This window comes from Curcuma longa, chromosome 9 (genome assembly GCF_044706935.1).
Source record: "Curcuma longa cultivar G26 ecotype Majalengka, Jawa Barat chromosome 9, ITB_CL_G26_1.1, whole genome shotgun sequence".
Classification (NCBI taxonomy): domain Eukaryota; kingdom Viridiplantae; phylum Streptophyta; class Magnoliopsida; order Zingiberales; family Zingiberaceae; genus Curcuma; species Curcuma longa.
This window is the reverse complement of record NC_133869.1, coordinates 2665922-2677102: the sequence shown is the minus strand read 5'-3', so window position 1 is coordinate 2677102 and position 11181 is coordinate 2665922. Positions and strand designations below refer to the sequence as shown.

The window sequence follows — 11181 nt, the reverse complement described above, 5'->3', positions numbered from 1 at the left end:
ATGTAAATAATTTTATCTTTCCTAATATGTTTCCTAATATATTTTTTAACAGTGGCGACGGGGTAGACAAAGTAGTACTCCTTCAGGTGCAGCCCCGTCTACTTCTGGTGCAGCCCCCCTCATTCAGGTGCATCCCCCTCTACTTCTGGTGCAATCCCCCTAGACAGGTGCAGCCCCCTCTACTTCTGGTGCAGCGGCTTCAGGTGCATCCCTCTCACCTTCAGGTGCAGCCCTCTCACCTTTAGGTGCAGCTCCCTTGCCTTCTGGTGCAGCTCCCTCTCCAGGACCTTCCGCAGGAGCCATAGCAGGTCCTTCGACCGGACAGGCCGCTGCAGATACACGAGTGTTGATAGCCCCACTCAATGATTCGTAAGTATTTTAAAATTTTTATATTGTCAATTATAGTTTGATAATTATTTAACATTATTTATTTGATTCTGTATAATAGTTTTACTGATCCTATACAGATTGTTCACGATATTAATCGAATCGTGAACAATCATTGGCGAGGGGATTATATGAGTTTTAGATGCACTCCTGATGCCACCAAGGAGTTGTGGTGGAGCGAATTTAAGGTAAACTATTCATTTAATTATATATATATATATGATATTATTGTATAATAGTTAATAAATTCATTATTTTTACTTTCAGCGGGCGTTTACTTGGGATCCGACTCATGAAGTCGAGATTCGACGTATTTTTTAAAAAAAATACGGTGATCACATCCGGCATACCCTAAATCATGCCAAAATAAGGAAGAAAAAACCTGCTTGCATAAGCGATGAAAATTGGGTTAAGATTTCTCAAGTTTGGGAAACAGAAGAAAGCAAAAAGATAAGTGACCAGAATAAGCTTAATCAAGCTTATAATACTGGTGCCTCATCTGCGACGTATGCGGGCGGCTCAATCAATATTGATGAGCATACGCGTAGATTGGTAATTGTTTCAACTATTCTAATTTAAATTTATTTCATATTAATGTTTATAATGTCTAACAATATTTTTTTAGGCTAAGGAATTGGGTCGAGATCCTGATTTTATCGATACCTTTACTCGCACGTTCCAAAAAAAAGACAAGAGTTGGAGCGGAGACCGAGCAAAAGCTATGAAGGTTTTAATATATATTTAAATATTTATGTGTTTAATTTCTCAAATATTAACATTTATTGTGATAATACAGGATAAATATTGTGAGCTTGAGCTAGCACAGCGATCTTCAGCTGGTAGCTCTGAGGGATCTGAGTCCTCAGTTGGTAATGAATTGAGTCTGTGGTTGGAGGCGAGTGGGGGATGCAAAGGTGGTGGAAGGATTTTGGATATTGGTTCTTTTAGCAGAACCCATAGAGTTGCTGGTAGCTCTTCTATCACCTCCCCTGCCATCACATCTCAGATACATAGTTTGAGAGAGGAGGTAACCCACTTACAAAGAGGTTATTAGATACAAAGAGATAAACAAATGATACAAAGAGATAACCAAATTAAAAAATTGAAAAACAACAAGAGATAACATTTTCAGTTGTAATTAAAAAATTACAAAGACGACAAGATGGTGGTGATCCTTCATGAGTTTTTTTGTGTATGCATTTTTTTAAGCATTATTTTATTTATTTGACATATTTTATTACAGTTGCAAGTTAATAATTTATATATTGTTAATAATACTGTTTATTTTTTGTTAAATAGGTTTTTATAAATATATCAAAAAAATGTTAGTCTTTACATATTTAATTTATAGGTTTTATTTTTACTTTTAAGAATGATACTTTCTCTTTCTCTTATTTTTGTATGTAGGCGATTTTGATCGGGCTCGATCTGAGTCATGTCCTTCATGTTGGCTTGATCGATTTGGAAAATTTTGACTTGGGTTGACCGCGGTTGAGCTCGAGTCGGGTCCGATTTAGCCCTAAAATCAATTAAAATCCAAATTAATGCAAAAATTGCCTTTAAATCAGGAAAATTATAATCAAGCCTCAATTTATGCAATATAGAACAAATATGATCAAATCGATTCAAGAAATAATCATTTTCATGCAAAAGCCCAATAATAAATCGATTAAAAAATCAATAAAACCCTAACTCATCAGTTCCCTACATAAGGAGTTACTTACTTTAGCTTCGTCAAATGTCACCCGTAACTGGGTGGACTATAAAGGCGATTACTGGGTATGTAACAAATTATGCGAAGGGATGTGAGTGATGTAGATGGGATATATCCCTCCCATATAACGGGAGTGATATCATAGTTCTTGATAGAGTGAGACCACTAAAGTGCATGGCCATGCCCAAATCAGTCAACATGTGATGTTGAGCTCGTTTGATTGTAGTGAGTCTACTTGGAGTTCAAGACATACATTGATTAGAGGATGACACGGTCTATACCTCGGTTTAATCAATCATGATATCATGGATAGAAGGACATTTGTCACATATTGTGAAGAGTTACAATTAGTAGTCACAATGGTGATGTTGGATCTCAACATTCTTGTAACTTGGGTAGTAGTGATGTGTTGCTAGATACCGCTCACTACTTATGTTTCTAACTCGGTTTAGAAGCATTGCCAACGTTATAAGAATCTATAGGGTCACACACAAAGGGCAATTAGGTGGAGATTAGGTTCATATGATGAACCAAGAGGATTAGATTCATGTGATGAATCAAATTGGGTTAAGTGTAATTCAAACTAGACTAGAGGAGTTGATTTGATCAACATTGGAGATTAGAAGTCAAGTTTGACTTGACTTGAGAAGGAAGAATTTATAGTCAAGTTTGACTTGACTTTTATAGTCAAGTTTGGAGTCAAGTTTGACTTGACTTTGTGCCATGTCATCATAAATGTTGACTTGACTTTGTGTCATGTCATCATCCATATTGACTTGACTTATGCCACCTCATGGTCAATGTTTGACTTGACCATTTGACTTTGAGGTGAGGTGGCATAATAGGTGACCAATAGTGATGCTCCACATCATCATGGATGCCACATCATGGGAGTTACAATTAGAGTTTGTAACCTAAAGCTTTAATGGGATTAATTAGCCATGAATGGCCTTGATGTGACAAGCCACAAAAAAGGATGAAAAGTGGATTTTTTTCATTCCAACGTTGAGCACTTTTTCTCTTTTTCCCTTAGAGTTTTTCTCTCTTCTCCCTCTCCTCTCTAGCCATTGCCGAAACCTTCTTGAGTGCTAGCACACTTGTGGTTTCGGTTCTCCACCATTTGTCCGTGTGGATACTTGTAGAGGAGCGGCACTTGACGCTCTCGAGATCCGGTCATCTTTTGGACGAGCGGGATACGCGAAGGGCACGCATCGAGGGTAAAGGTCCTTAAACTCGTAAATCTAATGTAGATCTAGGTAGAACACCATGTATGTGAATTTTTATTATTTTCGTACGGATCCGGTGGCATGGGTTTCGGGGTTTCCGCAACGCAAAAAGCGGTTTTTGCGGCCCGAAAAACCGAACAGTATAGGCCTCAATTAATATTTTTTCAAGGACTAGTAGAAAATTATATGAGTCAAGCCAGAATGTCGTTCTTTTTGGGTTTTTAAATGTCAATGGGTTTTTATTTTTTTTTTATGTTTTAAAATGAAATGTAAATTCAAAATCAGTAAATGAATGAAGAATGCATGTTCGTTAACCTAAATCTGAAACAATTGAAACTAATTATCAAACAACCCTAGAAATGCAACTAAATTCAACTCCAAGTTTCATCTTTAACTAGTTAGCATTCAAACAAGCTAGCACTAATCATGAGATATGAAATTAAACTTCATCAACTTTTTAGGAATTCAAAACTCAGCTAATGAATATAGACTAGAATGTAAAACTCAAAACATCAACATGAAATGCAACTAGAGAAATTAAGAAAAGCAAAAATTAGGCTAAGGTAACAAACCTAACTAGCAAGACAATTATGCAATCCAACTATCCTATGTCACTTGACTAATAGTAAGACCACTGATTAAGCCAATCAAACCTATCAAACTGATACACGAAATCAAATTGATACTGAATAGTGCAAAAATTCAGAGTTTCAGTGGAACGTTTCAGATACAAGAGGGTTTAAAACAAAGCTAAGAAAACTCTAAAATAAATCAAGACAACAAACAATAGCTAAAATATTAACCAAGTAACATGAATTCAAGAATTGTTGAAAGATTGAATTAACAAGAATTTCATAATCGAAATTGCAGAAACAAAAAAATAGAACAGAAAATAAAATTCAGATTCTTCCCTTCCCAATTCAATTGTCTTCTTGCCATCACACAAGACCCGATCAAAGACCAGAAATCCCAGAATAACTCCTCTGAATCTCAACTCGGCTTGAATGAAATCGGATCCAATCCAGTGAAATGCTCGAAACCCTATTGCAAAACTCCAAACAGAGTCGAATAAGGAAGTTTAGAATCTAGTTGATCTCCTCCTTATCTCTAGCAATTTAAAACTCAGAAACCCTCAAGAAACTTTGAAGAACCCCTCCTAATGTTCTTGATTGCTCCGATCGGTTTGAATCCGAAGAACTTGCTTGTAGTCACCTTCTAGGATCAGGAAATCAAATTCGAATGGGAAGATCTGAGGTTGGCCACGCGAGAATGAATGAAAATGGGTGCGGGGACGCGAAGAAGAAGATGCTACAGTGTTCACGATGTGGGTACTGTACATTTATCGCTAACGTTGTGTTTAAACTCGACCACAGTTTGAACCGGGTTCGGCTCCGATTCAACTCTAATTAAGTCCAATTCAGCACCAATTCGACTCCGATTCAACTCAAATCATACTTGAGTCTTGATCATTAAGTTTGGGTCAATTAATTTGATCAATCTTGGCTTGACTCGATCTCAATTGGGCTTGATCTTGATTCATTTTAAGTCCTACAAAGAGTCAAATTTAATTAATACAAAATTAACTATCAAATCACAGAAATTATAATCAATCATCCAAATATACATCATACCACAAATGCAATCACATCGTATCCATCAAGCAATTAATTTTTCACACAAAAATTCAAAATGAATCAATAAAGTACATAAAAATCCTAATTCATCAAATTTCCCTACACTTACTCTTGTGTGTCTCGCTCAAGTTAACAAAATAAAACTAAGAAACTAACTAATGTCGTACCTCCCCTAGATCGTTCTTAATCATAATTAGAAATAATTCAAAGAACCTATGGTTGTGAAGTCTTAAAAGCCTAAGCCCATGAACTAGACTCTTGTTTTTAGTTACCCACATAGATCCTTTATGATTAATTGAGATAAATGTATCACACTAAGTCTCACAAGCTAAGGTTATTTTTAGTAAATAATTTTAGTGGCTCTCATCCTAATTTCTAATGCATGATCAAAATAGAGCTCACTCAAGCAACTCAAGTTTCATGCACTACCATAAGCTTGCTTGTTTTCTACTCTCCACCACTATTCTTGATTTGGAATCCACACCTATTAAGGCTTATTGAAGATATAAAGAAGCAATGATTGAGATAAATGAAATAGGGAATGTAGAAAGAAAAATTCAAGAGAAAAGAAATTTCAAGAAAAGAGTGAATGGAAGTGAAGGGCATGGGTATAGTTAAATGCCAATCAATGAACCTTGCCATTCTTTCTAATTGCTTTCTTCTGTATCCTATTTGTTTCTATGTGCTCTTCAAATTCATGAACCAAATCTAATCTAAACTTCTGAAATTCTTCTCCTTGATACAAACTTCACTTCACACTTTATTTTGCTTCAATACTCACCACAAATGTGCCATTTTTGTTTTTCCTTTGAAACCAAGTCCAATTCCTTCACATCTAGACTTTGTAAAGGCTAACAAATAGAACCCAATTATCAGGAACTCCAATTAACTTCCCATTAATCTGAAATTTCAACGTATCAATGGTGCATTCAAGCTCCAAAATAATTTTTTTCTAATCTAAAACTTTTGCTTTTCTTTCCTTTTTCTTGTTGGTTTTCATCCATTCTTTTTTCCATCTTGTAGCTTGATTTCTATTGCTCATAAACCTACAATTTTCTTTGTAATTTAAATTCAGATCAGTCCCTCAAAAAAATACAAAACTTGGCTGAAAAAATTCAGATTTTAATTCTATTTTTTTCTGATTTTTTATTCTACTCTTTTTTTTCACAACCTTTAGTAGAATCTAAATTTGTTGTCTAATGAATGGTTGAATTGAATTGGCTTTATTGGAATTCAACAACTCCCCAAGATTTTGATATTCTACTTGATACACTTGATACATTCCGTTTTTTCTCTCTTTTCATTCTGTTTTCTTTCTTTTTTTCTCTGATTTGATCTGATGCATTTCAAACTGAATTATATCCATAACTCCTTAATTCCAATCCTACTTCTTCAAATGAATTACAACTGAATTATTGAAAATAGTCCAAGCAAAATTAAGAAGATCACACTCATCACATAATTTTTTTTCTCACTATTTTGCTTTTCTGATCTGATTTCCAACCCCTGTTTTAGTTTTTATTGTTCATCAATGACATTCCTTTACACACTTTACAAATGCACAACATTTTATCTTGAGTAGATCTATTCACCACAGGTTCACAAAGCCCTAAAGTTTTAGAATTTTCTGAAAAAATTGTTTTGGCACTAATTAGATTTTAGCTCTTCTACGTTCCTTTTTATTCCAGCACTATAGTTGCTTCCACTTAGCTTTTCTTTTGACTTCTTTAGCTTTCCATACTCAACGCATCCCCAGCAATATAACTCATTCAATTGCCATTGAAACAACTCCATAAGAAAACTTCAAAAATAAAAAATTGGCACACAACTTCTTTGCTTTGGTACATTATGCTAATACTTAGTTTTCAATTAGTTCCCAAGCTCAATTCCTACACTTTAAAATCTACCTTTTTCACTATCAGTCATGAACATTTTGTGAATTCCTTTTGTACCAAATCTAGCCACTAAACTATATCACAACTGATTTAATGTTCATCCTTGCTTGAACAACTTGGAAACTTGCTACTTCAATCTTCTTGAAAAAAATTCATAGCATCATATATCATGACAAAAATCATCATAGCATCAAATAACAATGAAGATCTTAAGTGCTTCAAATGGAATTCTTATTGGTACATTGCTTCTAATCAAAATTGGCACAAACAATCCCCTTTTGACACATTATTTTTTTTTTACTATTGATCAAACAACATCAAATGACATTCTTCACTGATCTTACTAATCTCAACTCATCTCAGCTTGAAACACTCCAAATTTCAGTTCCAACAGTAGCTTCAATCACAAAATTAAACATCCAAAATTATAAAATTTAATGCCATGAAAATTAACGCAAAGTTGGCTATATCATCCAAAATTTCCATGATCAAGAACACCTCCCCCACACTTAATTCTTTGCCTGTCTCGGACAAAGGAACATTAATGATGTGTGTAGGGATTATATACGATTCTTGTACTTTATTCGCATATCTTTCTGTACTTCATGATATTCTCTGCGTTCATTACATCTTTTATTTGTGCATTAGGCATTATTTTCTCTATTTCCTAGTTCGGAGGATTGCTCGTGTGTTTGTGTGTTTACAGGAGAGAAACAGAGCAAAACAGGTGAAACGGAGTACCAATTGAAGAAAAGGCAAGACAGGGTCGTGCCTCTTAAGCACGACCATGTCTAGTACCTCCCCAAGGTTGTGCTCAATGTACACGGCCGTGCTTGCCAACAGAAGATCAACTTCAGAGATCGTGCTTGATGATTAACACAATTGATGGTTAAATTGACATCATTAGTAAGGAAATTTAAGGTTTTAGTTGTACATTTATGCCTTGGATGACACATATTGGTAATTGGATGTATTTTGATTATATTTAAATTTTTCTACATTTTTAAATTCATGTTTCATCCAATTTGATTTGTAGGACAGCTTGGTCATCAAGGCTTAAATGACACATCAAAGGCTAAGTGGAACATCATGATCAAGACTTAATCTCAACCCTTCATTTGGAACTAGACTACTAAAGACAAAGAGGATACCTACAACCAATCTGAACCTTACATCCAAGAAATGGAGGGTGAAGAAAAAGAGTATAAAAAGATTGAGAAAAAGGAGCCCTAATCCACTCATCTCCCATCCTCCCTCATCATCCCTTCCACCACGCCAACTCCACCACCGCCCACTTCACACGCCGTCCCATCACGCCACCATCTCCATCTCCCATTCACGCTCTCCACCTCACGCACGCCAACCAAACAGCCACACACCTCATTCTCACGTCCTCACATAGCCTCCCTCCACTCCACAACCTTCCCTCACACAACACCCACTAACGCCATCTGTCCACTCCCCCACCATTCCACCCAACTCTCCCTCACAACCATCTCACGCTTCCCCATACGCCTCCAACCCAACACCAATCAACAGCCACATCCACTCACGAAGCCATCCCTCAACCAGCCCCTCACGCCACAGCTTCAACACCTCTCACGCCTCTCAATCCCAGCTTGCACGCTCCCATTCAGCCCTCATCCAACTCCCATTCCAGCAACCTCACAACACTCAACAGCAGCAAACCTCCCAACGCCATAGCCATTTGCGGAAGCTCCAGCCGGTCGGATGGAGCCAAGCAGCCCCCATCTCCTCTTGCGCGAGTGGACAACATACCTTACAGCAAATTCCAGCAATTTACAGCTTCCTTTTATTTGATTGCACTTTCTTATGATGTTAATTTAATTCCCTTACAGTTGTTACTTTGTTACTTGTTATTCCCTTACAGTTTACTTTATTAAAGTTTGTTGAATTCTTCCTTTTTGAATGCAAGTAGTTTGTTGAATTGCCTAGTAGAAATTTTGTTATGTTTCGTATCAAATATGTCCTACTTTGTTCATGCTGTCCATTTTTGTTCGTTTCTGTTCGTTCTTGTTTCTTAGACATGTTTAGAGTGTAGTTAATTGAAATTTTGATTCCGGATAGTTAGGATTGTTAGGAGAAAGTAGGTGGTTGAGTTTTTATTGTTCCTCGCATCTAAACCCCCCAAAACATGCATTAGTTTAGTTTTTCTATTTTTTTCACAGCATATAAAATTTCATTAGATTTGAAAATTGCAAGCATTGTAGTGGGTCCTTAAGAGACGATTCAGGTTAACTCTATACTACATTATTGGTTGAAACTTGATAATTACTTGAAACCGTAGTGCGACGAAAAATGGTTATATCAATTTTGGCGTCGTTGCCGGGGACCCTTTTATGATGTTTGTTAATTTTTAGATCTTGCAATAATTTTTCATTTCTTTTCTGATATCTTTTCTGTGTGTCTTATGATTTTGTTTTGCTTGTTGTGAAGTGCATGACTAGGGCATTTGAGGAGCCAATACTTGAAGATAATTCAGAGATTATCAGAGCATCCCATACCTACAAAGAGCCCAGAGGAATTCAACAACAACAACATGACATTCTACAACAGCTTCAATAACAACAAAAGCACTTTCGAAGTTCCAGACTTTGCTTACCAATCTTCTTACATCAATTATCCTGAACCGAAAGTGAATTTTGAGCTTGGATCATTAGTGAGTTGGCAATACCAGAATTCTCATGGCTTAGCAGCTCATATCTACCCTTCATGACAATCATATGGACGATTTCCTTTCCCAGATCAAATGGCAACAACGAATATGTATCAAAGCAGCCCTCAATATCAGAACAACCTTATGTCATCTACCTACAATTCTGAATGGAGGGATTACTCAGATCTGAGATATGGAAACAATGTTAAGCAGCAACCCAACTTGCACAACAACAACCAATTCAGTATATGCCTCCACAGGTCCAACATTCCTATTCTACTCCTGGGCCAACTTACTCAAATCCTTCCACACAAGAGCTGAAGGACATAATGCAGCAACTTCTTCAACTACCCCATCCACTCACGAAGCCATCCCTGAACCAGCCCCTCACGCCACAGCTTCAACACCTCTCACGCCTCTCAATCCCAACTTGCACGCTCCCATTCAGCCTGATCCAACGCCCATTCCAGCAACCTCACAGCACTCAACAGCAGCAAACCTCCCAACGCCATAGCCATTTGCGGAAGCTCCAACCGGTCGGATGGAGCCAAGCAGCCCCCATCTCCTCTTGCGCGAGTGGACAGCACACCTTACAGCAAATTCCAGCAATTTACAGCTCCTTTTTTATTTGATTGCACTTTCTTTTGATGTTAATTTAATTCCCTTACAGTTGTTATTTTGTTATTTGTTATTCCCTTACAGTTTACTTTGTTAAAGTTTGTTGAATTCTTCCTTTTTGAATGCAAGTAGTTTGTTAAATTGCCTAGTAGAAATGTTGTCATGTTTCGTATCAAATATGTCCTGTTTTGTTCATGCCATCCATTTTTGTTCGTTTCTATTCGTTCTTATTGCTTGGTCATGTTTAGAGTGTAGTTAATTGAAATTTAGATTCCGGATAGTTAGGATTGTTGAGGAGAAAGTAGGTGGTTAAGTTTGTATTGTACCTGACATATAAACCCCCCAAAAACATGCATTATTTTAGCTTTTCTATTTTTTTCACAGCGTATAAAATTTCATTAGATTTAAAATTGCAAGCATTGTAGTGGGTGCTGCGCCGCGATTCAGGTTAACTCTATACTACATTATTGATTGAAACTTGATAATTAATTGAAACCGTAGTGCGGCCAAAAAGGTATGTGAGTACCCCAAGGGCACGACCGTGCCTCTCAAACAGAAGCCCAACTGCTCCTGGCTATGCCTCACAGGCACGATCGTGCCCTCTTCCAGCAGCAGCAAACACATGGCCGTGTCTCCTAGACATGTCCATGTCATTTTTCGGGTGCCACGCCAAGACATGGTCGTGCCTCTTAGGCACGACCGTGTCTCATCTATAGAGAACTGTCAGCCTCTGGTCGTGTCTCACAGGCACGGTCGTGCCACCTACTCAGATTATCCACTACTTGTGGTCGTGCCTCTCAGGCACGGCCGTACCTCGCCTACAAAGCAGCGGCCACACATGGCCATGTCTTCTAGACACAGCCATTGTTGGACTTTCCGAGCAGCAAAAACTGCTTTTTGCATTGCGAAAACCTCGGAAGTCCATGCTAAAGGATCCGCACCGAAGGTAAAATTTTTTCCCCTCGTAGATCTAGAGTAGATCTAGTATAGAAACAAGTTTTGCAATTTTTTGTTCGCACGGATCCACTCA

The 11181-nt window shown here is 37.3% G+C and overlaps 1 pseudogene; it reads left to right on the top strand.

The window, feature by feature from the left end:
• The first annotated feature begins 518 nt into the window (after positions 1-518).
• Positions 519-11181, top strand: part of LOC141835083 (uncharacterized) — a 13853-nt pseudogene continuing 3190 nt past the window's right edge.